The following is a 14,452-nucleotide window of genomic DNA, read 5'->3' as shown; positions in this document are numbered from 1 at the left end:
GGCAGTGTGACCGGGTTGCCGGGTCGATGCGACCCGGGACCCATTCACTACATAGGGAGAGGCAGTGCGGAGATGAGCTCATCTCCCAGCGCCGCCTCTGCTTCCAAACCCGCTGCCGGCTCCGCCCCCCACCACCATGGCAACCCACCTGGCAAATTGCCGGGTCGGGAAGCCGCCTGTTAGGGTTCAATGCCAGAACCCACCCAGGAAGGACTCGATTCCAATTCCCGGGTGGGATCTGGCATTGGCAGTGTGAAAGGGGTAGAAGGTGCTGCCATAAGAGAAGTGATATCAAGTTTACAAAGCCATATTTAGTGCCAGGTTTAATGTACTGGGGCATATCTGTTGTCACTTATAGTATATCTGTTGTCACTAAACCATAGTTACATACAGTAGTACAGTATAGATAGCTAAAGCATATATATAGTAGTGATGAGCGGATTCGGTTTTACTCGGTTTTACTCGGTTCTCAAAACGGCATCTTATTGGCTCACGGATGTCACGTGTTTTGGATAGCCAATAAGATGCCGTTTTGAGAACCGAGTAAAACCGAGTAAAACCGAGTAAAACCGAACCTCGCTCATCACTAATATATAGTACAGTATATAGCACATAGTACATAGCATGTGCTGAGATATGGCTGTGCTACAGATAGTTTTCCTTGCAAAAGATTGATAATAAGATTCTGTAAATGGTAAAAAAAAACTATATTTCACATATGAAACTATAATTATCTTGCAATTACCAAAGGCTATTTTTAAATGTGAATTTACTTCATTGTGATGATAGATTGCTTTTAAACATAGCATGGCATGCATTGTACCGGTTGTGTTTGCACAAGATTGCTGGTCCATACTTGAATTAACGAAAGCATTTTGTAATGATTCCAAACATCCTTGCTGCATTCGCTGAAATACATTTTTACCATTGACATGTATTGTGATTATCGCTTCTGATCTCAAATTACCAAGGTAGTTTTAGCTTATTCCTAGATCTCAGAGTTCATGATAAAGCCAAGCATGAGTGTAGTTTATAATGTTTCAATAGAACACTGCAGCTCAGACACATGCTTTGTTTGCATTACTGAGGTGCCCATGGTGATCTTACTTTAATCATCAAGTTCTCAAATTCCTTCCCCAAGCTTTTCTGGGCATGCAGCCAAATATTAATAACGTAGCCTAGCATATCATAGGTGAGTCATCTAATCTTCAATTGATTTCAATTCATTTTCCATCTTGGTACATCTTTTCATTAATTATTTCACCTTTGGTTGTAAGCCTTTCATTATACAGCTTAACCCCAATATGCACACTTGCTGAGCATTATTTTTTAGTTTTAACCTTAATTTTCCTCCTTACTGCTGGCAGTACATCCTTGTATGCACTTCTTTTTAAATAAAATAAGCTTGTGGAATTCCACGGCATCTCCACACTAACAAATGTGTATACAGAATGGATCGTTGCACCTCTTGAATTTAACGTGAGACAAATAAAGATGTAGATAGCGCAACACTCATAGTACTCATTGATAGGAGGGTGCATGTGCCCTGTGAACATGCAGTATGTAGGAAAAGGAGAACTTAAAATAAAACTACTTACATTAAAATATTGAGTCAGATTCATCTAGATGACCAAACAGTAGTTGACTATGGGTCTGATTCAGAGTTGCAAGCAAAGCCAAAATGCACACAACTGGCCAAACCATGTTGGATTTGGAGTTAGATTTGGGTGGGGTGTGTTCAAACTGAAATCTACTGTAAATTGAAGTTAAAAAATAAAGCAGCCAGTATTTGTGGGCTATCTTGAATCTTCAAAAGCAGCCAGTATCCTGCATGTAAAAAAATAAATGTGTTTAAACCCTGGCTGGATTAAGCCTTTGGGGGGAAGAGGGAGGGAGGGGGGGGGCTGTGGCATTTAAAATAGGGGGTCCAGGGGAAGGGGGGATGTATATTAGATTGTCGATACCTCCCAACATGACCCATTCCAGAAGGGACAAAATGCTGTCCACCTGTGTTGAACTACTGTATTTCAACAAACGGTGATTGCAATCATAAATTGGGAGGGAAGTCCAGGTAGAGAGCATTTTTTTCCTCCTGGAATGGATGTAGGATGTATAGATTGTGTATTTTAAATGTAAACCAATGGTGTATATTATATTTAAACTAGAGATGAGCGGGTCCGGTTCTCCGGGAACTGGACCCACCAGAACTTTGCTATCCGAGCCGAGATCCAAGTCCAGCTCAGGTTTTCCCATCTGATTCGCATCCCAAAACAAGGCAAAACGTCATCCTCCCGCTGTCAGACTCTCACAGATTTTGGATTCTATAAAGCTCCCTGGTGAACATGCAATCTTCACTCCAGCTGTGGAGCTTGTATTGAATGGATGTGTCTGTGCGTTGTTAAAAAAAATATAACCCACCAAAATGTAAATCTCCCTGCACGTTACATCTGCACCACTTGCAGTTAAGCATGATTTTGTCCTGTTGTGTGCTTTGTGACTTTTCTTGCAACTCTGAATCAGGCTGCAGAAGGCACAGCAATTTGTTATATTTATGCCGCTTACTGTAATATTGAGAGTGGAATCCTATTTTTACTCAGTATACTGTAATGACATCATAGACACTGAATAATATCCTCTCTTGACAGTTATTAATAAGGTGTAAGTCACAGTTTCAGTATTAAATATAATTAAATTAAAACATCCTACAGATATTATTTATCCATTCACAATTAAAGGAGACTCATATCCTTCCATAGTCCAAATGCAAATGGTCAACTAAATAATGCAAATAAACGCATGCAATTTCATTTATTTATTTATTAATTAACAGTTTCTTTTATAGCGCAGCAAATTCCATTGTTCTTTACAATTGGACACAATGATAAAATAAAACTGGGTAATTAACAAACAGTCATAGAGGTAAGAATGCCCTGCTCGCAAGCTTACAATCTATAGGGAAATAGGCATTGATACACAAGAAAAGGCATTATCTTTTACATATTTGACCACTGGATTGCAAAGGTTCTAGGTGGGTTGCATGATATCACATCACAGCAATGATGAACCATAATCAGAAAGAAGGTAAAGTGAAGAAAGAGAAAATATGTGGAGGATATGTGCGGACTGTACAGTGGGGATATAATCAGAGAGGAAAGCTTATGAAGGTTGAGTGAGCTGTTCTGGAATTTGATAAGCTAGCCTGAAGAGGTGAGTTTTCAGGGAACGTTTGAAGGTTTGAAGACTAGGGGAGAGTCTTATTGTGCATGGTAGGGCATTCCATAGAGTGGGTGCAGCCCAAAGAAAGTCCTGCAATCATGCATGAGAGCAAGTAATGAGTTTGGATGAGAGACGTAGATCCTGTGAAGAGCGGAGAGGTCAGGTTGGGAGATATTTTGAGATGAGCAAAGAGATGTATGTTGGTGTAGTATGGTTAATGGCCTTATGTGTGAGTAAAAGTATTTTATATTGAATACGGTAGAATACAGGTAACCAATGGAGGGACTGACAGAGCGGATCTGCAGACAATGAAGGTCTAGCAAGGAAGATTAGCCTCGCAGCTGTTTGCAGAATGGATTGTAGTGGTGAGAGTCTCTTTTGGTAAGACCAGTAAGAAGACTATTGCAATAATCAAAGCGGGAGATAATGAGAGCATGGATTAGAGTTTTTGCAGTGTCTTGTGTAAGGTATCATTGTATTTTAGATATGTTTTTTAGATGCATGTAACATGATCTTGAGACAGATTGAAAGTGGGGAGCAAAGGACAGTGCTGAGTCAAGTATGACACCTAGGCAGCAAACTTGTGGGGTAGGGTTGATTGCTGAGTTCTCAGCAGTGATAGAGATATCAGGTTGGTAACTACTATTGGTTGGTTGAAATATAAGTAACTCTGTTTTGGAAATATTAAGTTTGAGGTGGTGAGATGACATCCAAGATCAAACAGCAGAAAGGCATTCAGTGACCCTGACCAATACAGATGGTGACAAATCTGGATAGGATAGGTAGATTTGAGTATCATCTGCGTACAGATGATACTGAAATCCAAAAGAGCTGATTAGTTTATCAAGAGATGAGGTATAGATTGAGAAAAGCAGAGGACCTAAGACCGAGCCTTGTGGTACTCCAACTGAAAGAGGTAGCGAAGAGGAGGTGGATTCAGAGAAGCGAACACTGAAGGAGCGATTAGATAGGTAGGATAGGAACCAAGAGAGGACTTTGTCTTGAAGACCTAGGGATTGTAGTATTTGTATGAGAAGAGAATGGTCAACAGTGTCAAAAGCAGCAGAGAGATCTAGAAGACTAAGAAGTGAGTAATGGACTTTGGACTTCTCAGTGACTAGATCATTCACAACTTTAGTCAGTGCTGTCTCTGTGGAGTGTTGGGAATGAAAGCCTGACTGAAGTGGGTCAAATAAATTGTATGATTTAAGAAAGTGTGCGAGGCGAGTGTAGGCAAGTCTCTCAAGTAGCTTAGAGAGACAAGGGAGCTGAGAAATGGGACAGTAGTTTGAGAGAGAGTTAGGGTCAGATATTTGTTTTTTTTTTCAGAATGGGAGTAATCAGTGCATGCTTGAACATTGAAGGAACGATACCAGTAGAGAGAGAGAGAGAGATATTACAGATGTTAGTTAAGGTTGGGATGAGCACAGGAGACAGATATTTACTTACTTGTGAGGACATAGGCTCAAGAGGAGAGGTAGTAGAGTAGCAGGATGAGAAGAGCATTGACACTTCATCTTCATTTGTGGAATCAAATGAGGAGAGAGTGCCAGAGGGCTTAGGTAGAGAATTGAGCAGGTCACTGGATGAAGAAGAGCATACCATTTAATCTCGGATCTTATTAATCTTCTTGAAGTAGGAAGCAAGATCTTGCGCCTTGATAGTGGCTGGTGGTTTCAGAAGTGATTTAAATGTATTTAAAAAGGTTTGGGGTTAGAGGCTTGAGCAGGGATGAGAGTTTGGAAATATGTTTGTTTGGCAGAGTCCAGGGCATTTTTATTAGAGTGGTAGACAGTTTTATATGTGAGAAAGTCGCTTGGAATACGATATTTACTCCACTGACGTTCAGATTTCCGTGAGAGTTTTTGTAGGTGTCTTGTTAATTTAGACTGCCACGGTTGAAATCTAGACCTACGTGGAGTGTGATGGGCAGCTGGAGCCACTTGGTCAAAGGCTATTTCTAGAGTCTGGTTCAGGTGTGATACAGCAGTCTCAGGAGAAGTAAATGCAGAAATAGGTGAGAGCAGTTGTTGCAGAGAGGTGGACAGTTCTTGAAAATTAATTGTGTTAATATTTCTGCGGGTTTGAGGAGGATTAGATGAATTAAATGACTCTGAGTTTGAAGTAATGGTGGAGATGAGGTTGTGATAAGGTGATAAGGTTGTGATCTGAGAGAGGGAAAGGGTTGTTAGTGAATTCAGAAACTGAGCATAGTCTGGTGAATACTAGATCAAGGCAGTGGCCCTCCTGATGAGTAGAGGAATCAGTCCATTGGGAGATGCTGAGAGAGGAGGATAGAGAGAGTAGTTTGGAGGCATGAGCTGCAGATTTTGGACTATCAATAGCAATATTGAAATCACCCATGATGATGGTGGAGATGTCAGAGGATAGGAAGTGAGGGGGCCAGGCAGAAAAATCTTCCAAAAATTGTTTGAGTTGCCCAGGTGGGTGATAGATAGCTGCAATATGCAGATAGAAAGGAGTGTAAATCCTGATGGAATGTACTTCAAATCATGAGAATGTGAGTGATGGTATCTGTGGTAGAACTGTGTATGCAAAATATTGGGAAAGTAATAATCCAACCCCACATCCTTTAGTGTAATCAGGCATGGAGTTTTTGGATATGAAGAGATCATGTATGGATATTAATTTGTTACAAATGGAGCATGAATTCCATAAGGCACATTTTAGTGATTTGGAGGGTGCAGGGAGACATGATGTTTATGAGGTTGGCAGGATTTCTATATTGCTGTGAATCAGGTGGATGTGAGTGGGGCAAGTGATTGGGTCATGGATTTGGGGAAATGTCACAAGCTAAAAGAAGCAGGGGAGAGAGATAAATAAAGTTGGAGGTTTGTGAATTTTTTTATGGTGACGAGTTGTGGATGTCATTGTCAAAGTAGAGAGATAAGTAAAAATCTCATGAGTGTTAATAAAAGGTGAGTGAATAATTGAGGCAGCAATGTGTACAGAGGGGTGAGTAGCAGGGAGAATGAAGGATGTTATTGTTTTAGAGAAAAAACTATGGAATACAATGAAGAAAATTAATTTGTGGTACATGGTTCGTTTCAAATAAAAGTACAGTTCTTTAGGCTTGGAGTGTAAAAAGTTGCAATATTTAAATGTAAACGTTCAAATACCTGTTTACTGGTGTTTTTCAGCTATTCATTTACAAACACTTAGTATTATGAATAATTTACGTATGTGATGGCAAATTGATCAGCACAGCTGACCCTAGATTGCATCTAAAGGAATACTTGGCAAATTAATAAAGGCTACCAGTGTGGCAAAAGTTTAGTTGGTTATAGGTGAAAGTGACACTTTATGTGAGCATGCTTTCATTGAATATGCATAAGTAAGCAAAAATTGCAAACTTAGCTATTAACAGTCACAAGCACATCATGATAAAACAACTGTTCTTAGACTGCATGAGGATGTGAGAGAGAAACATATGTACATACATTTAAATGGACAGATGAGTTTGCATGAGATTAAAAGGCCGGCTGTATGTCTGTTCCTTTGCTGTAATGTTATTTGTCTGTTTCCATACCATTTAAGTCCTGGATAAGTCCTTTTATAATATCCCGTTTAAACAACCCTTCTAATACAACCCTGATCTGCCCGGCTGACCAGCCTAGCACCTATCCTTAAGAATGGATTCTATCCATGTGTGTCCAATAATTCAAATCAAGGCCTAACACCCCACCCCCAGTTACAGAGGATGCAATAAAACTCCACTAGTATATACACTGATAGCATGAATTGTCTAAATAGACCGAAACTGCAAGGGACCGGTGTAATTACCCAATATAATATATTTGCACTGCAGCATGAGTTTTCTAAATAGACCAAAATTGCAAGGGACCGATGTAATTACCCAATATAATATATTTAATTTAATATAGCTGAAATACTAATGATTTATAATACAATCTGCCATAACCAGCATGACATATGTATCTCTGGAGATGTGTGCCGATTTAATTATGCCACAATTACATGACCAGCCCTATGCTGTAGAAGCCTATCCTTGCTATACCTCTTCCGTCTCTGCTGGTCTGCACACAAATATACAGTATGAGACAGGATTTTGTTTTACATGTTTATTATAGAAATGTGTGATTTACTTTAGAAAAATTTACTTATGTACAGTTCTAAAAGAAACTTACAGTACTGATACTGTACTAAGGGGTTTATTGATAAATGTTTAATTTTGAGTTTTTGGAGATTTTGCATTCGATTTGCATTCGATTTTGCATCTGAAGATTTGCTAAAGGCAAAACTGAATGTAAATTCGAATATAAAACTAAATCCCACTCAAAATCAAATATCGGCAAAACATTGGTAATTTTTGACATAGACAAATATAGAATCCCTTGATTTACTAACATTTGAATTGAAAATCTCCAAAATAATAGACTAATAGAAGACAGGCGATTTTAGCCTTTATATGACATTGTATTCGCTAAACCTTAACTATGATGCCTATAAAAGGAGAGATGATGGACGATACACCAATGTTTTTGCAATTGAGTGAGTATTGGTAAATTGTGCATCAAATGGTGCGCAAAAGTCTAACGTGATGCTGTTTGCAGCGCTTACCTGTAAGCAGAGTAATTGACAGTCAGGCACCATTTGTGGGCATTGATATGGGAATAGTTGTAAAATTGCAGGTGTGTTGCCAGTATTTTTGGAACATGTTGCTGGGTGCACTTGGCAATCCATACTCAAGCATTGTGCCTAAAGTGTCTCTGTTCAGTCTGCTTTGCTGCTTGGCCATTGATTTAAACAAGCTGATGATTATTGATGGATCTGTGAGTGTGCTGGGAATGTGTACACAGTTGCTGTACCTTTGCAATTGCTCCGCTTGATGTTTCTCTTCTTTTCAGAGCCTCAGTGTGTACAATCGCAGGTTCAGTCGCCATAGTATCTGTCAATGTATCATACCAGCTATTAATAATACTGTAAAGGCTCTATGTGACAGATCCAAATTACATGAGTTAAGATGATTTTTTTTATCATTTTAAAAAGAAATCAAGAAACAATTGAGGATCTGTGCACATCTCTAGTCAAAAGAAACCCAAACCTGTGGTTCACTGTGACTGTAGGAATTGTGGGCCTCATTCAGAGATGGATGCAGTGCAGCTACTGCATCTTTGGATTCCTTGTCCCCAAATAATGACAGGCTGCAGATTAGGAGATGTGATGCAGGACCAATCCTGCACATGCACAGAACAGGTCCTATGCATGCGCAGATGCCACACCATCGGTGTTGTGAGCAAGCCATATTTAGAGGAACCACAGCCGCTTCTTGCATGTGATATGTTTTGCCCATTAGAAATACATAGGGAAGTGTTTATTCTATTTTCATTCTATTCTATATTCGATCTTATAGGTGAATTTATGTTTGATTTTTTAATGGTTAACCTAAAATGAACACAAAATCACTAGTCAAAATCGGAAATGTGTGATTGATGAGTGAAAGAGAATGTCGATTTGATTAGATTTCAGTAGATTCAAATCAAACTTAAAATCAAATACAAAATCGAACATTAGTAAATATATCCCTAAATCTGTATCAGTCTTTGCCTACTGATTTTACATTGTTTATCAATTCTGGCTTTGTCATATCCAGTCTGACCTTAAAACCATCTAAATTTTCTACAGCAGTGGTTTTCAAACTGGGTTCCGTGGTGTACTTGCAGGGGTGCCATGGGCTGGTGGTCCAGGACCCAATCAAATTATTTATGATCAGTGTGGTAGGCAAAACTAGGGCTGGTGGATGCCAATCATAAAATACATGGACAGACAGAAGCACAACCCTGTCTACCACAACATAACTGAACCTGAGGATGACAGCTAAGCATATTTACTTAATTTAAGAATTTTTCCCCTGAATTTTTCAATAAGAAGGGGTGCCATGAAAAAATGCTAATACATAATAGTGCCATGATTCAGAAAAGTTTAGGTACCACTGCTCTAAAGCATTTTTCTATTTTACCACACTCATAGAATAAGACAAATAGAGCAAGTTACTGAATCACAAAACCTACTGAAGCCAGGATCACAATTAAGTATATTAAAAATTAGTCATAGCATAAACATTTTATCTGCCCACATTTTTTGCACAGCCAAAATAAAAGATTAGTTCAGCTTAATGATGTCAACATTTCAGCAATCTCTATGTACAGTATCCCAGTATTGTACCGAAGGATGTTATCTGAAATTTTGGGCCCAAGACTGACAAAATAGTCGGGGCCCCTCCCCATAAAAAAAGGTGGGTGAAGTGACAGGTTTGCATGGGGCATCGATTGGTGCATAAACCATTTTTTTTTTAAATTGTTAAAATTCAGACTGGGGAGGTGGGTATTATTATAACATGTCAATCTATCACATAATATATAAAACTACAAATACAGAAATATAGGAGACTAAAATCACGGTAGATTCACAAACACAAACTGAAAGCCAGAATTCATAATAAATATACAGGGAAAGCCACATCAAATTTGTATATGTTTTTTATATATATATATATATATATATATATAGATATATATAGATATATATGGGTTGGGCCTGGGAGACCCGCGCTGGAGATCCTGATAGTCAGCATACCGACCCCAGGATCCCAGAAGCAGAATTTTTTTTGGGGGGGCAAGCGCAACAAAGCCCCTTACGTGGGTGTCCATACCAACTCTATGGGTAATGGACACCCACGAGTGGGAATAATGCCTGTGGGTTGGCATTCTGTTTGCCATCATCTTAAATGTTTGGGATCCCTTCATCAGCTTGGTGACTGCCGGGATCCCGAGCGCCGGTCACATGACTGGATCATATATATATATATATATACCCAGAAAATCCCACACTCTCACCCAATTGAGAGTAAATTCTGGGGTGCCAGATCATAGCCATACCCATAATAGTGGTTGAACCATAGTACAGTACAGAGATTCCCACGTATAAGAATGATAGCACTCTCCAGACCTTCAGTTTATCAAAAAGCAATAATTTTTTCACAAAGTAGAAAAATATGTTCTTCACATACCAATAGAACAGTATCACCGATGCTTCGGTCCCAACTGGGACCTTTCTCAAGGTGTACAGCCAATGTAGCAAGGAAACAGGGTATTTAGTAGCAATAAGAGCAGAGGAGAAACTGGACACTTTTAATCTACTTTGTAAATAAAATATCACATTGTTGCTTTTTGATAAACTAAGGGCCTGGAGAGTGCTATCATTCCCATATGTGGGAAATGCTGTAATTATATATATATATATATATATATATATATATATATATATATATATATATATACAGTAGTTCTCTAGCACTTTTACTGACAACATTCAAACCTGTGATAAAGTGAGTCTATTTACTAAGCCTTGGATGCAAATGAAGTGGTTGGAGATAAAGTACCAGCCAATCAGCTCCTAACTGCCATGTTACAGGCTGTTTGAAAAATAACAGTTAGGAGCTGGTTGGCTGATACTCTATCTCTGTCCACTTTATCTCCATTCAAGTTTTAGTAAACAGACCCCAAAGTCATTCACAAATTTAATTTTATTGTTTTGATTCTCTTTACAACTTGGTTTAAGAGCTGTTAGTCTAGGAATTGCCATCATTTTATCTTTAACTTTCTGGAGATATTGTGGTTTTTGACCTCATGTTATAAATCTTTTTATTATAAGACCCAATTGTCTACCTGCTTACATTTCATTGCTTACAATCCGATGTACAAGCATAAGCTGCAGTAAAGGGCAACCCCTTCTTTAATGGTTCTGGATGATAGCTGGTAGCATTCAATAAAGTATTTATGTCTGTAGGTTTGTTAAAGATATTAGTTGATAAGTTTTTTCAATCCCAAGTGATCATTACATCTAAGAAATGTATTTGAGTCACATTGCTCATAAAGTGAAATTTAATATATTGGTGTATTGTGTTAATTTCCATCAAAGCAGCTTCACAATCACATAGGGAACTAGCCCAGATGATGAAAATATCATCTATGTATTATTTGTAACATCTATAGAAGAGTAGATTTTTCATTAAATTCATATTTTGTAGAAAAAGCTGTTTCTCCACATAGAACATGAATACATTTGCAAAAGATGGTGCCACATTATAGCCCTTTGCACTTCCAACGAGTTGAAGAAAATATGCTCCATCAAAAGAAAAAGAAAATCTTGTGTTTCTTCTCTAGAATATCAAAAAATGGTTGTATATCTGGACCTTCACAGTTCTAAATGGTGCTCAAAAACTCAGACATGTTGGCTAAACTCATGATGTTGTCATATCTTGAAGAAAAGTTGGTTCCAACTGTACCAGAGACTGTAGATGGTAATCTAATATTTTGGAGATTGCTTGATATAATGAATTACATGCTGAATGATTAGTCTTTCTGGTAGAACATCACTGTTTTTGTGACACTTAGGCAGTGTGTATAATAACTGAATCACAGGGTGTGCCTGTTTCAAGGCTGAACCAGTTTTGTACGACAGGGAGTAATTCAATACTTATGTATTTAATATCTTACCAACCTCTGTCTTGAAGATATTGGTAGGATATCTACTAATTTACGATAAACTGTGTTATCTGCCAATGTGAAACATTTCAGTCCAGTATCGTTGGTCATCTTGAATTGCAGCAGCCCTGCTCTTATCAACGGGATGAATTACAACATCTGTATCATTACACAAATTGCACACATTTTTGTTCTAAATAAATTAGATTATAATACATATGTGAATGTATACTGTATATATTTACTTTAACCTGTGCCCATGAAATAACCTTTGATAGCTTGTTTCCACTCATGTTTAGGGCTATTTTATCTAAAAATTTCTAGTATTGCCTTAACATCACTGGCAGCCATGTAATCACCTTCTCAACATTTCTCATTTCAGCACAATTGTATATACAGTATGATTGTATGTATGTTTGTATGTATGTATGATTATTTCTGTCCATTCCCCACATGCAAGGACTAACACTTACCTCCTTTTTATGTATTAAATTATTATCAATCTGGTCCATACTTGCATCTGTATAACTGTATGGGAGAGATGTACTAAGTATTGGAGAGAGATAAAGCGGGGAGAAATAATGTATGAGCCAATCAGCTCCTAACTGCCATGTTACAGGCTGTGTTTGAAAAATGTTAGTTATGAACGGATTGGTTGGAAGTTTATCTCTCTCCGTGTTTTCACTCTCCATGGCTTTGTTAATAGGTCCCATAGTGTGTGATACCCTGCAGTTGTTAGGCATCACTTAAAGGCATGTCCCACCTGCATATTGCTGTTGTCTCCAAATATCACTTTGCAGGCAATTCTTATGACAGCCATTTCATGGGCAGTGAGATCCTAATCAAATTAAGCCATTGTATAAAAGGGACAGAAAGGGGATTCCAGGCCCCGGTCATGATTCCGACCACCGGGATTCCCTTGGCTGTCAGGATTCCTGCATGGATCCTGACAGCCGGAAATCAGAATCATAATCAGCTTTATTGGCCAGGTATACTTGTGTAAACTAGGAATTTGTCTTCGGTTTGCTGTGCAACAGCCAAGTAGGTAAGAGATAAGCAGGTGGGGGTACAAGTAAACTAATACAGATAGGAATACCGTAGGGACACAAGTGAGTTACATGTACATCTAGTCAGTCAATGTTCAGGAGTTCAGCAAGCGGGTCGCTTGGGGAAAGAAACTTTTGATGCTTCTGGTGGACCTGGTGGGGATGGCCCTGTAATGCCTGCCTGAAGGAAGCAAGTTAAACATGCTGTGGTTGGGGTATAGCTGGTCCTTTACTATCTTTGTTGCCTGCTTTTTAGCTCTGGACAGGTACAGGTCCTGGACTGAGGGAAGGTCGGCCCGATGATCTTCTCTGTGGTTCTGACCACCTTTTGGAGCCTGCATCTGTCCCTCACGCTGGCGGAGCTGTATCATACCAGTATCAAGGAGCACAGTACCAACTCCACAATTGCGGAGTAGAAGAGGAGCAGAAGCTTCTGTGGGATGTTGAACTTCCTTAGTTGCCTGAGGAAGAACAACCTCTGCTGTGCTTTCCTGACAGTGGCATCAGCGTTGGACTCCCATTAAAGGTCCTGGGAGATTGTGGTCCCTAGAAACTTGAAGGAGTCCACTAGTGATACCACACTGTCAGCAATCATTAGCGGAGGTGCACTAGCTGACTTCCTCCTGAAGTCCAGTATCATCTTGACATTTTTTAGGGGGTTGAGTTCAAGGTTGTTGTTGCTGCACCACTTGGCCAACTGGTCTACTTCCCATCTATAGGCAGATTCATCCCCGTCCTTGATGAGGCCGATGACGGTGGTGTCATCTGCAAATTTGATGAATCCTTATTGATTGCCCTTCTGAGGTGCAGACATTTGTGTACAGGGAGAAGAGCAGGGGGGAGAGGACACAGCCCTGAGGGGCCCGTGTACTATTGGACCACACTTGAAAGGTGAATCCCCCCGCTTTCAACACCTGTGTCCTATCTGTCAGAAAGTCTACTATCTAGAAACAGGTAGTTTCTGGGACCCCTAGGTGAAGTAATTTGGGGTGGAGGATGCTGAGGATGATTGTATTGATGGCCGAGCTGAAATCGACAAACTGGTCCCTCGCGTAGGTACCGTGAATGTCTAGGTGCTGTAGAATGTAGTGCAGGCCCAGGTTAACTGCATCCTCGATACATCGATTCGATCGATAGGTGAACTGTAGGCGGTCCAGCTCGAATGTTTTCATGACCAGAGATGTAAGTGCTATCGGTCTGTAGTCGTTCAGGTTCATGATAGAGGGCTTCTTGGGGACCGGGATGATAGTAGACCTTTTGAGGCAGGAAGGGACTTTCTATAGCTCAAGCAATTTTTTTAAGATCTGGGTGAATATGGGGGCGAGCTGACCCACACATGCTCTCAGGGCAGATGGTGACACTCTGTCAGGACCCGGAGCTTTCCTGGGTTTGGCCCTTTTGAACAATGCCTCCATCCCTTCTTGGGCGATTTGCAGTGCCTATAGTTGGCCGTTGGTGTTCTGGGCATCTTAGAGGTGATTGTTTGGGTCGCAGGGGACTTATTTTGTGAACCTGCAATAAAAGTGGTTCAGCTCATCTAAAACTAACTGCTTCCCTTTGAACCTACTCCACATCATCCATTTCATCAACTTACGCAAGGTATTACATATGTTTGTTGATGTGTTACTTCATGCATGTTTTAATCTGAAAAATTGTATATAT

Source organism: Pseudophryne corroboree, chromosome 6 (assembly GCF_028390025.1).
Source record: "Pseudophryne corroboree isolate aPseCor3 chromosome 6, aPseCor3.hap2, whole genome shotgun sequence".
NCBI lineage: Eukaryota > Metazoa > Chordata > Amphibia > Anura > Myobatrachidae > Pseudophryne > Pseudophryne corroboree.
This window is presented reverse-complemented; position numbering follows the sequence as displayed.